General features: G+C 43.7%; 1 long non-coding RNA gene across 1 annotated transcript; it reads left to right on the top strand.

Moving 5' to 3' along the window:
• The first annotated feature begins 3,700 nt into the window (after positions 1-3,700).
• Positions 3,701-13,300, top strand: LOC126537506 (uncharacterized). The gene is made up of 3 exons (XR_011893061.1): positions 3,701-3,793; positions 7,699-7,798; positions 13,116-13,300. It is a non-coding gene; the product is annotated as an uncharacterized lncRNA (long non-coding RNA).
• Positions 13,301-13,586: the final 286 nt, after the last annotated feature.

Genomic DNA, 13,586 nt, shown 5'->3' with positions numbered 1-13,586 from the left:
GGGAACAGTACTCGGCCTCCTATTTTTTTTTATTCGCGGATCATTGTGTCATTTACCGTCCCATCGCTAATCCACCCCATAAACTAATGCTTCAGGGCGAGATAGTAAACGTTGAAATTTGGTGTCATACATGGCTTATGGTGCTTAATATTCAGAAAACTTCCGTAATTTCTTCTCATAGACGACAATAATATAAGCTAATACGTAAATGCATAATGGAGAGGTCATTTCTTCAGTTGATTCCCTCAAATATTTGGGACTTATCATCACCTGTGACGTCACGCGGTCATCACGTCACACACATCACAAACAAAGCTAGCCGCACCCTTGGCTATCTACGACGTAATATTGCACTTTCCCCGCCCTCCGTTACGTTTTTAGCATAACAGTTTCTTGTAAGTGGCACTTGCTAAATAAATTTAGTTGGAAGATGGCGCTTGTGCTGAATAGATTTTGTGTCTATTCACGTCTTCGTTTTTGGCGCCATTGTATGCACTCAATTTCAATAGAACTTGCGCTTGGCCTAGTTGGTTCTTGCCGATTTGTCATCGTGTGTTTGTTCCATTTTCATATTGTGTGTGTGTTTTGGCGATCATTATGCCATTCAGCATTGCTTGTATTCTAACGCTACCTAAAGCTACCAGTGCGTTAACGCCTGCGTGAATTTATGGAATTAATGCAGGTGCTGTGACACGTTTTCCTGCGAACTGCGGATGACCAATAATGCGCATGGTACTTAAAACATTTACCCATAGCGTGGCAATTAAAAGCACTGCCTTGTCTGCTCCCAAACTAACTGACACCGTTGACATGTTCTATATGCATGCAGACATTGCACAACCATGGTTGTTATATAAATATCGGCAAACTTAAAACTCATGCAGCTAATGTATGATGAAGCAATGTCGTTCAATTTCTTAAAGAAAAGATTGTGGAGAATATGTTTACGCATTCTTTATTTCTTTGTTAGCTTAGTGGACTTTGTTGAATAATTACAATTACCCGCCGTGGTTGCTCAGTGGCTATGGTGTTGGACTGGTGAGAACGAGGCCGCGGGATCGAATCCCGGCCGCGGTGGCCGCATTTCGATGGGAGCGAAATGCGATAACACCCCTGTACTTAGATTTAGGTGCACGTTAAAGAACCCCAGGTAGTCCAAATTTCCGGAGTCCTCCACTACGGCGTGCCTCATAATCAGAAAGTGGTTTTGGCACCTAAAATCCCATAATTTAATAATAATTACAATTGCTTAACTACATCATTTGCTTCTGCTGAACAAATTGCAAAATTGCGTTAGCCATTGCGAGCTTTGCACATCAGAGATCTGTGACCGTTAGCAAGAAATAAAGAAAGAACAACGCTTACAGCTTCTAAGAATGAACGCGCCCAGGACTAGCTAAATGTCCCCGCTGTTCTATATGGGATTGTGTCACAGTAACGGGCTGGTATGTAGCTGAAGTAACGGCCGATGTTAACAACCAGAATGTGTGAGTGCATACAAAATATCGCGGGGAAGCTTGCAGAGCTCGCCACGACCCTAATTATTCGAGAGTTACGCAGGAATTTGGGACGTAAGCATTGTTTGTCAATACACATTACGTTCCGTCGACCACTGCGTAGGCTGCTGAAGAAGTATGCAGCTGCGCGGCTTGCACGTAATAAATGCATGGAAATCGAAATTAGGGTGTTGCCTTGATTTCCGCATGCACTCGTTCTGAATGAGAAGTAACAGGAAAGTCAATTTTCTCCCTTTTTTTTGCTTCCTGCTCTTGAAGATTGCATGTGGTACTACTTATAAAAGGCGCTTTCGTCAAGCAGGGACGAGGTAGGTCCGAGTTCTGTCACCGTTCGGCCGTTTACGAAGGTAAGTTGAGTTCTGCGTTCTGCTGGACCTCTGCTCTGCCATCTCATAACATATGCGAGAATAACAATGTGCACGTAACAATGTGAGAGACGTCATTGTGTGTCGAAATATTTTTGGTATTTGTGTCATCTAATTTACCGTTGTGTACAGAGTATTCCCTCGGTACCCTGTGAGAAGTGAAGTAAAAAGTTTGTTGAAACATTATGCAGGCAAATAAATCTGCATTCTGCTTTCTAGATCTGCTACCATGCATCTCGGAAGAAACACCTGTTACTTAATGCTGCTCGTTGCAGTTCTTGCTGCTGGTGAGATTTTTCGTTTTCGTTCTCATTTACCATGGTATTCTGCAGCAATTAGTACAAGAGCTGCACTGGTACTCGAAGCGCTGTCACTGCGCAGATATTATCACGGAATTGGTTTTATTTAATTAAGTAACTGCCTGGCACCTCATTCCACTGCAGTCAAACATGAGCAGTTTATCTTCGGCCCGATCAATGAATTTCGCTGTAAAATGAAAAAAAGGAAACAAATATAGCTCGTACACATGTCGTCCTTCATGACGGCCTAACTGTGCGTTTAAAGTAATTGGAATATAAGTACGACCTAACGACAGATGACTAACTCGAAATTCTGCAATGCCGCCTCAAAAAGCGCAGTAATAAACATAATGTTATTCCGGCAATGAACGTGAATTATTGGCTTAAACCTCGCCGTAAACTTCGATTGACCATTTTTCTTGTGTGTCTGACGTGCCTTTCAAGGCGCACAGGTTCACCGACCGCTAAAAAAAGTAGGTGACAACCTAAGAATTACAAAGAAGCTCCACCCACTAAAACGTAGTGCACCTGTTTTTTTCCCTCTGGGAGAAAGCTGAACCAGCTGGAGTCCGCTGACAGCTTAATGACTTTGGTCGGATAATGTAAATGCCAGGCTAACTATAACATAATAGCTAGCTTTTTCGCGCCAAAATATTACCTTTGGGATCAGCGTTCAGGTCAGAGTGCCCTATGAAATATACCTAGTCGTTCAGGTTTCGTTTTGAAACCGGTGACACAAAGACCGATAAGTATGGAGAAGAAACTTGTTTCAAGCATGCGGGAACTCTTGACCTCAGGTAAATACGCAAACATAATTGGATGGCGTATCTATGCAAATTTTGTTTTGCCTGAGCAGTATACACATCTTTGTAATTCTTAGGTTGTCACTGACTATAGCTGGCCGATCGATGGCTCCACGCATGATTTCTTCTTTTTCTGAAACGCAGCGTCGTTTTTTAGGCCGCTTTATAGAAATGCGAGATGGCGTCCTTTTCTTTACAAGACACAGATTGTGTAACGTACCTTCCTGGTTCCTCTGCTTTTCTTTCAACAATTATTTAATGCTTAATCCCTGCAATGCCCTCTCCTCCGTACATGCCCGCATTCTTTCTAGTTCACCGATTATCTGATTGCTTGCTGTACATCTAACTTTCGTTCTGCCTTTTTTTTCAGCAGTGGCATAAACGTGTTTCCTTATCTGTCTCTCTCTCTCTCTCTCTCTAGCCCCATCGTAACAGTCTCACTTGCATGTTGCTTTTTTGTCCCCTTCCCAACTTTCTGCTTCACCAGGTGGCGTTTAGCCTACTGTTAGAGTTTATAGCACGTAGTAGGGTAGCTCCAACGCGTACTTCAGCAACGTCAGGCACGCAAAGCTGACATTGCTGTAGGTATGGTGCAAATCACTGTTAGAGAAACATTTCATATGTATTCCATGCTGCATGTGAAGCTGCTCTGTAATGTGAGCTGCCCCGAGTGCCGCTTAACGTGCTTTCGCCGACAAAGGAACATTCTATGAGCTTCGCTTGGAAACACTTTGATGGATTTTATGATTCTTTATTATTCAGGAGAGAGGGCCGAGCGAAATGCTGACAGGTGCCACGAAGGTGCAATGGTGAGTTCAATAGCATAGAATTGAATACCTTACTCGTGGAAAATAAATGCGGGTCCTGCATTAGTTCTATAAATAAGCAAGAGAATATATACTCGCGGGGTTATTCCTTTATGTAATTTAATTGTTCTCCCCAATCCGGTTTCTCGATGTAGTTGGTAAGACAGTTGTAAAAACTACACCTGTTAAAAAAAAACAAGCACATTGTGTTATGTAATGCGCTGTATGCAGTAGCTTTGAAAGACATTCTTGTTAAACCAATTTGATTCGGAAGGCACACTGTGTTTATTGACTACAAAGCTTGGTTGCGTCAGAACTTTCGTTTATTGTTCATGTTCTCTGGAATTTCTATAGGAACCCTTGCATAACGCGATGAGAAGTAACCAGAATTTAGCAAGATAGATGATGCCCTGTTACTTAGCTTGCCAGAGTACAATAAAAGTAAAGCGCCTTCATTTGCAGTTAACCCTGCAAGCACATGTAGTGTCGCTTCTTTAATTATATAGGGAAGTATTGGGTCTTGAAATAAGAAGGAACTGACGGTGTCCATGACTTAAAAGCCCTGCGAAGTGTCGAAGTACGGCAAGGAAATAGGTGTGGAAACGCAGAATCGACTACGGTGGCTTTGTTGACATATCACAGAAACGCCGGTTGAACCTGCTGTACAGCGCACCTGCTATGCTGCGCGAGTGTCCTGCCTATTGTTGCCTTCTTAAGGCATATGCAAATGTCAGTGTGATATCCAAACTGCAGAAGCGTCGGTCTTGGGAAATCACCCTCGCATTGTTTTCGGAAGGGAAAGCCGGGTTTTTCGTCGGTATGCAATGGCATACCGACGATGACGATGATGGTAATTCTATACAGTGCACTATAATTTCTTGCATTCGGACAAGCCACGGGTGCCTCTGCGTGCTTTTTCATCAGGCACACTCCAGCGGTGCAGTAAACATTTCTGCAAGCTTTCTGGCGGCTCCCATTATAATTGGCAGCTTTTAAGTCTCCAAACCATGGGCTTTTTGATTCGATTGCTGCAGCTGTCTCGTGTATAGTGTTCTACAACAGCTCCGCTTCCAGCACCACCGATATCGCCTAATCACTACGCCATATCACCTGTATTCCGCAGTGCGAGCAGTTCTGTCTCATGGGTAAGCGCACGTACTAGGGTTCGTACCACGCGGGTGATGTCACCTTGGCATGAAAGGAAACACAGCGTAAATACCTTTCACATCCTGAAATACCAACTCTGTCACCTTTCTCCACAAATATCCCAACCTAATCATGCTTTTTAGTAGCGCTCCTCGGCTTGATACATATTCCTGGTGATATTTAATGAAACCCGCTTGTAAACTAACTACCCACATACAAACAGCCCTCTTGCCTGCTTGGGCTAATTAGGGTTTGCTATGTTTGTTACAGTCTACCATTTTTCTTATCGCCATGCTATCTTTTAAAGTTGCTCAAGTGAACACTCAAGTCTTCCTTGTTTTTTTTTTAAGACTATCTAAACATTTCTTGCTTTTCTCGACCGTTGACCATTGAATTGACTCCTGAGCTTTGAATTCTTGCGCATCTGGAGGGAGGACGTTTTCTACGGCTGAGGCTGAATTTGAGTTCATCGGTATTCCAGTACAATGCGTCAAGCTGACTCCGGACTTTTTCTTCGGCTTACAATTTCCTCGTCCTCTCGGGAATATTTCCATTCTGTGGGCTTTTGCCTCAAGCAACCAATTCCGGGTCCCGAAAAGCTAGACAATGTCCTCAGCTGGACTAGTACGGCACTTTACATGGCTCCTTCTCGGAGTTATGTTGACCGGCGATGAACGTTCGCTTTTTCTCAGTTCCTCAGCACTTTAATTTCCGCTCCGGCAACAGGCCGTCTCGCTTCTAAAGAGAAGACTGCTCGCAATCGCATTCCCGCTCGAGCAAGGACCACTTCTTTATATATGTGCGGTACTTGTAGAGCTTATCAGTGAATTACCCGTATAATTAGCATCTGTGTACTTATTCTCTTATCTTAACCTTTCATTAGACCTCTCTACGCAACCAACTACATTGCACTTATTCTCCTCGTTTGTGTCACATACTGAAGCAACAAGGCTACCGCTACCTCGCATCGCACAGAAAATTTAAAATCCTCCTACATTCAAGTCACTCAGCTGCAATATTATTGTGTGGCACTGACAAAAATAGATGTGCTATAGCTTCATGTAGCTTAAAAATTCGGAGCAAAAAAATCATGGATTTATTTTTTTAGAAATAGAAACATTGAGTTGGAATAGCACGGGAATGAAATATAAGAAGTATCGCTTCATAGATATATAAACACACTCTCCTTCTCTGTTCCAACGAGAGATATGCGAAGAACAGGAAGTAGACTTCTCCACACTCCTAGGTGGCCCTACACATGATCACCAACCTCTCAGTGATGGCCCTAAGCTCGCAAAGAGTGAAGACGTCGAAGTGACGAGACAGTGTCAATGATAGAAGAACCATCACGTCCCCTCTTCCCTTATTTTTACTACTAACACGGTGTCCGCCATATTGTGTGGGTCAAACGAAATTTGTGGGAAACGGCACGTGCAAAGTTTTACGTATCTGTTCTAAGGTGCGGACCTTATCTTACGTTGAAAATGTAAACGGCAGTCCTTTATTTGACCCTCTGTGTCACTTCTGTCCGTTCCTATTTAGTCTTATTACTTTCATGAAAACGCTCAAATTACAAATTTTCATTCCTGAAAGCAAATAAGTGGTGGCGCGAACTTATAGAATATGGACGTGCATAAAAAAAGGAAACTGGGTTACTTTCTTAGTCTGATGCGTTTTTTTTTCTTTTCTTTACCGTATTTCTGTAGTGGTAAAACATGCGTCTCTAGAAAAATACTTTAAAAACCAGTGACGCAACTAGAATATCTTTTCGGGGGAGGGAGGCAGGCGGGCGCCTCCTTGGCCCAGGACGGGGAGATGGCAGGCGGCAGCCGAGAGAGGCGGCACCAGAGTGTCTATCAAATTGACATTTCCAAGTTCTCTGAGTTTTCCGTGAATGACACATAACTTCGTTTTATCTCAAGACGGGCTGTCACCAAGTCATCCGTTGCTGTTACTCTCCAGTATGCATGTTAAGAAATAAAAAGGACAACTTAATCCGATTTGAATAGTAAGGAGTAATGTTTATATTATTGAATAAGAAAACAGAAGGAAGCGGTTAGTAAAATGAACATTGAATAAAATATATTCGCAAAAATGCTAGAACTCATTCCAAATAGAGTCGACATTTTTCAAATACGAACAAATAGTAGATCCATTCAGAAACAAATATTTTCGAATATGAGCATTTTCTACCAACTGATAGAAAGCTCATTGGTATGAGGCCCGAACTTTTTCCCAAGTGAGATTTTTTCTCAGCAGTTGATAAGTCGACGTCAACTGTCCTGACATACTCTCAGGCCCCGCACAACACCTCAGTGTGGCGTTTCACTACTTTAAAGAGATTGTTTTGGTTCTGCTGAGGGCCACCTGCATCTTGGTGTGAGCCAAGACTGCTTTTCGAAATCTAGTTCCTTCAAAAAGGCGGCGGCACGCTTTCTTTCCCGTTCATTGCTCTATGCGTCAGTCCTTTCTGTTCTCGTCCTCCTTCCGCCATGTGTTCGCCCCACGGACCATTCAAAGCTTCCTATTGGTCAGTTATACAGTCAACGTCTAATTCTCAGACTCTCTAGGGGCCACGAAAGCGTCCGAAAAATCCGGCAGTCCGAAAAAATACGTGCATGTCTTTTACTGGTTTTAAGGGCTCAAATCGCCAACGATGAACATACATTTGTAACAAGTAAAGAAAACTTAATCTCGCACTTTTTGCAACCTTTACGCCGGTCCATAAAGGAAATAAAAACGATGTCTGCGTCTTTCTGCAGAGCGAAAAAGAGGAGCACTCAGAAGAACTTGGGAGTCGTGGCCGGCCACAGCGTCACCACAACCGTTTCCTGGCTCACAGGGATGGCGCCATGGAATCTGGTAGGAGATTTTTCCCGGAAAAGAGTAACTGCTAATGCAAGTTTGTGGGACTACAATTCAGGGTGGGTGATTGACCCGTGTAATGTAGTAAGTTCAACATTGCTCCCAATTGTCAGCAAATTTAAAGGTTTTAATCGTTCGAGAAACAGTCGAGTGAATATGCTTGAGAAATCTTTAGAGGGTCGCAAAAGCGAAACAAGGTTGCAGCACGTTACCCCGCGCAACTGTCCCGCTTTTTTATGCCGAATCTTTCTTCTTTTGCGCACTTTTCAGTTTCACCGCGTCTTCAAAAATTTGCCACAATAACGAGTTTACTACAGCATTCTTGATGCGTCTTTTCTGGCAGCAATTGCTTGCTGGGTTGCATTGTTTGAGAAGGTGCTTACATGAACATGCTTCTGGAACAATACCGCATATAGCCATATTTGTCCCAAAAATTTATCATCTTATCAACATCAACTTTTGCGATATTTCCGTGTGGAAAGAAAAAATAAGTAACGATGCGATTACCATGTGCAATCGCATGAAACTATATGGTTGTTTACGTGCGGATCTATTTAAAACACGAAAGTAAACTTCTCCAAAGCTAAGTATCATAACGTGCGCCGTCATATGCGTGTAGGGCCGTCCATGTATACTACAAGTATATAAGGAAATATTTATGCCGTCCGAAAGACAGGCAAAGGTGCAGGTTGAGCGTGCGAAGGCGATCTACCACGAGGTCGTCGAACAGTGTCTAACGCACGACCAGAAAGACTTTTACTGCTCCATTAGACTGACTAATGCCTAGCAGACCAGTTTTGTAATAGTTGTTGTTTTGTTGATTTGATTTCCGAATTTTGCAAATATTACAGAAGTTGAGTTTATAGTATACAATACACTACCTTGACGTAGTAGGTCTGCGGAAACCCGCAGGGTGGAGAGAAGTAATGAATAAAGGGAAAATCAGACATCCACCCGTTCGTAGCAATTGCTACAAAGGAAACCCATACGGGTTCCTCGAAAGAAAAGCCTCATAGTTGAAGAAAAATTCGTCCTGGTCCGGGACTCGAACCCGGGACCACCGTCTTTCCGGGGCAGCAGCTCTACCATCTGAGCTAACCAGGCGGCTAGCAGATGGCAGGGCGAAGTCGAATTTGTCGACAACACGAAGCAAAGGCAAGAGTTTGACGTAGTAGTTCTGCGGAAACCCGCAGGGTGGATAGAAGTAATGAATAAAGGGAAAATCAGACATCCACCCGTTCGTAGCAATTGCCCGTTCGTAGTAGAGCGGCTGCCCCGGAAAGGCGGTGGTCCCGGGTTCGAGTCCCGGACCAGGACGAATTTTTCTTCAACTATGAGGCTTTTCTTTCGAGGAACCCGTATGGGTTTCCTTTGTAGCAATTGCTACGAACGGGTGGATGTCTGATTTTCCCTTTATTCAATACACTACCTTGTTCAATTATGGAAGTACTCCACGTAACAGATGTGTCGGCCTTATGCATTAAAATATATTATTTAAGAACGTCACTGTACAAGGAAGTGATGCTCTAAATGAATTCGAAATGAAACTGTTCATCACACAAACCCCGAGCTTTGGATGTGTCAATGTAAAGCGTTTTCGACTTAAAACTAATATGATAGCAAGGAATTTACTGCCAAAATGATTATTTTTCTGTCTAATATGCTGGGTAATAAATATAAAAAGAAGAACACTGTATTGAAGGTACACTATCTAAAATGGCTTTTACTGAATCTAAAATATACACGTCAGGCTATATAGGTCGATGTATTATTTAATCGGTCCAGCCTTTCTTGAAGGTTCATTTTCAAAATGTCTTTGCTTTTAGTGAGCACCCGCTAATTCTTGTGTGCAGCGCCGTGTAATAATATTAGCGGCCGTAATGATGCTGAGACCAAGTTTTTTATACCTCACAGAGTTTTACAAAATTGGCAGCGCATCAATCCTTTGCAGATGATATAGGCGGCATTAATGCTATTAGCATTATGTATTATTATGGGTTTGTAATTATCGATTAAATATTTTGTATGCTATGATCATTACGAAGAAGTGCGGTGCATACCCAGTGGCATATGCGTTGTGACCCAAGTCTCCGTTGAAATACTTCACTAAAGAGCGACACATACTCAGTTACTCGTTAAAGAGGCTCACTGATTAGCGGCACATGCCCATTGACACAAACCGAGTGACCCAAGTTGGCATGAAAGTGACCCTGGCATTAAATCCCAGGGTCACCAACTAACTGACCCAAGTCAGTCCGAAAGTTGTTTTCAAAGTCTATTACCTGAGCGCAGCAGCCCCACTCTCCCCGTCGAACCGAAGTTGGCGTGAAGGAGATTAATCGAGGACAGAAAGAGACAGACATACATAGGCATACCGCAAACTGGGTGAAGTTCCCAGAAAAATGCTAATCGCATGAAAAATCACTCATGGAAGATAGCCCAGTGTACTCGCTGAACTGGGTTCCTCAAAGAGGCAACATATCCTTTCTCGAAAAATCGTGATTCTCATCAACTCATGACCAAAATTTTACGCAATTTCGAACGAACTTTAATATAGCGCATACAGCAATTTACGAATTGTAGCCGACTTGTCGCAGTGCGTGTCCACTTGAACATTCTGAGGCACAATCTAGTCCTGGAACTGGATTTCTCGAAGAGGCAACGCATATACTATCACTAAATATCCAGACTCAGATCGACTGATGACCAAAATATCACTAAATAATTTCTAATTAGTAATATCACAGAACACATTGCAATTTACGAATTCTAGCCGTTTTGTTTGCAAGGTGTGTCCACTTGAAAGTTTTAAGGGAGAAACCAGGAGCGGAATTCATTAAGCAAACTTACCAACAGATTTTGGCCTAAGAAAATTCTTAGGAGAAAAGCGCATTCACAAAGCTATAACTATTCGTAAAATCAGCAAGCTTGCGACTCCCGCCGCTGCAAGGACGAGCGCTGTAGTCTAAGAAATGTGTGTATGCAATGGTAACAGAGGTGCGAACTTCAGTACTTGCGCCAACAGTAAGCGTAAGTCGATTCACAAAACCTAAACAGCCGTCGTAGCTCCCGAAGTAAGAAGAAATTTCTATGATAGGCGGTCAGCAGTCTTACGAGCATAATTATGTCTCTGTTAGGCAAGGTGCTACGCGATACAAACATGGACATCTCGTCTATGTTTGTATTGCGTAGCACCTTGCTTAACGATGTACGACCGACTCACCCAACAGCATGCACTATTCATAATTATGTCTATCTGCGCCGCTTGAGCTGACGCGACTGAGCGTTGGAAAGCATTATTGCTGCTGATTGGCCAAAAGCCATAACTGACAGCCGAGGATGTCACATGCTTATATGTTTGTGGCGCGCTCTGATTTGTCATCTCAAGTTGCATTGAACAGTTTTAGAGCATAAATGTAATTCGCAATGCACTGTTGTGAAAGGCAAAAACAATAATGCTATGCTGCGAACTTCTGCCAAAGTCTAATAGGTCACGTTTCTTTATGCGCATCATAGCCGGACTGTTCACACTCGTCAGGGCACTCTGTTAGGTGGTAGCAATAGAAGTGTACTGTCCGTCCCTGACAAGAGCCAAGTTTGTCAATCATGCGTCTTGAGCATTTTTATCGCGTTTTTAATTTTAGTTTGATCTTTCTCTTGCTCGTAGGGCTGTGAATGATTATTTTTCCCACCGCTTTCAAGGCGATGGGAAATTCTTTATGCAAGATGAAACAACGAGAAAACGCCTAAACATTTCTATTTCTCGAAACTTGTTCCTGTTGTACAATCCGCTCTGGCCTTCCGTGCTGATAGCCCCAAGCGGCTATTGTAATTCCAAGATCTTTAATTAAGCGACAAGTCGAAGCGACGTGGTGTCCTTGCCCACAGTGTTGCTTATCCAGTGGCCTACGGTACGAGCGAACCTCTGCGTATGACGAATCCTTTCTATGATATGAAGCGGGACCTCCGCATGATGGAATATAGCAAAAAAGACAGTGCGAGTAAAATCAGGTACCACCGATAATACGAAAATTATCTGGAATGCTCGAATACGAGCGGTGCTTTAAAATGAAATACGGCTCACGATCGGAGCCAATACATGTACGTGCAGGCGGGTTACCTGCAAGCGTATGGCCGCCACAAGATTGCACAGTGGGTACCGCGGCGCCGAAGCACAAACACAGAGGGCGCGAATGCGGTCGTGGACGCTATGTTGGTCTTGGCAGTGCGACGTCTCAGGGTATTGTATCACAGGGAGATCATATTGATACACATGCAAAGAAACGCCGCGAACGTGCGCAGCGAGCCCCGCGGCGTCAAAGCACAAGCGTAACGGGCGTGAACGCGGCGATACTCTTGCCCAGCTTCAGGCACCTTCATCCTCCAGCGTTCGCTTCCCTCGCGGCGACAAACATAATCCCGCAGATTTGACCGACGGGGCATCAACGCTCGCGCGTAATAAGTAAGCTGCGCAACAGTGCGTATTTACTTCACTGCAAGTTTCCCGGCGCAGATCTTCAAACCGGTGCCCTCTTCACAATACGTTCCAAGCGGATAAGCCTTCATAAATCGCCGGCTACCATTTGTAAACTGCAATACGTGCGATGAAATATTTAACGAAACTTTCGATGCGCAAGCCTCAAATGACCGATTGAGCGAGAAAGCCGGCGTATGTCGTCTGTAGCAGAAAAACGGGACCTAATTTGCCATGGGCTGCGACGCCACGTCACGAGCGCGCCTCGACGGATCAGAGCGGGTGGCAGGGAAAACTTATGCGGCAATAGTGCGCCAGCTGTTTTGCGAGGGCAGAGGGCATCGCGCCAGCGCCACGTTCCCCTGGCTCTCGCTCTCGAAACCCTATGTTATGCGTGCGTTCCCTGTCCCCGCAAGCTGTTGCCTGCATTCTAACTGCGCCGCGGTAAGGCCAAATCAGAATGCCTCAGGCGTGTAAACGCGCTCGCTTGCCCGTGAGGAGTTCACAACTCGGACGGCAGCTCAGAAATGTTTTATTGGACATTAATGCTTTCGCATCCGCAACTCATAAAAGGTGTTTACATGTCCTCGTATTTTATTATACATATTTTTATTTTATGAATCTCCCATTTCTTATTCTCGTGTGCCCCTGTTCGGGAAATATAGCTCCATAACCAAGATTTTAAAAAATCACCACAGGCGATTTTTAAAAATTCTCTGTGGGAAAAGCAACACTTGGTACTTTATAACTTACAACTCTCATTCAAGTACTGCTTGAAGTTGAACTGATTACAGCATGAAAAACTTTCGATATGAAGTGCTGACCATCTCTCTTTTAAAGGTGAACACGGCTCCGAAGAGGACCGGGCATTTGAACGGCTCTCTTCTCTGGCCAGGTATGCGAAGTCGAAGCTTTCATTCGGCAGTGGAGGATCGAGGACCACGGATAAAAGAAGCCGTTCATGTAATAAGGAGTGATTAATTGGTCTACCTAATTGAACAATAAAGAGAGTAGTTTTCACAGCATGGACATGTCGATATACTGCCGGTCATGTTAAGACCGCCTCTATGGAAGCACCACGGCTTAGGCGTTCTTCTGTCGTGCCTCTTCCGCTCTTCCATAACGAATGATTTCTGCTTGGCCATAAGAGATCGTATAAAAAAAGGCTGCCAAGCAAGAACAATTTTGCAAAATAGCCTAACCTTCGCTTCACACACGAAGGCCCAATGTTGGACACGTAGTACGTTATGAAATCATATTGTGGCAATATAGGGTTATGTTTATAGTTGTCCAGAGAATCATCAGATTCTA

The sequence above is a fragment of the Dermacentor andersoni genome, chromosome 3, assembly GCF_023375885.2.
Source record: "Dermacentor andersoni chromosome 3, qqDerAnde1_hic_scaffold, whole genome shotgun sequence".
Classification (NCBI taxonomy): Eukaryota; Metazoa; Arthropoda; class Arachnida; order Ixodida; family Ixodidae; genus Dermacentor; species Dermacentor andersoni.
The sequence above is the reverse complement of the archived record's forward strand: the minus strand, read 5'-3'. Positions and strand labels throughout refer to the sequence as shown.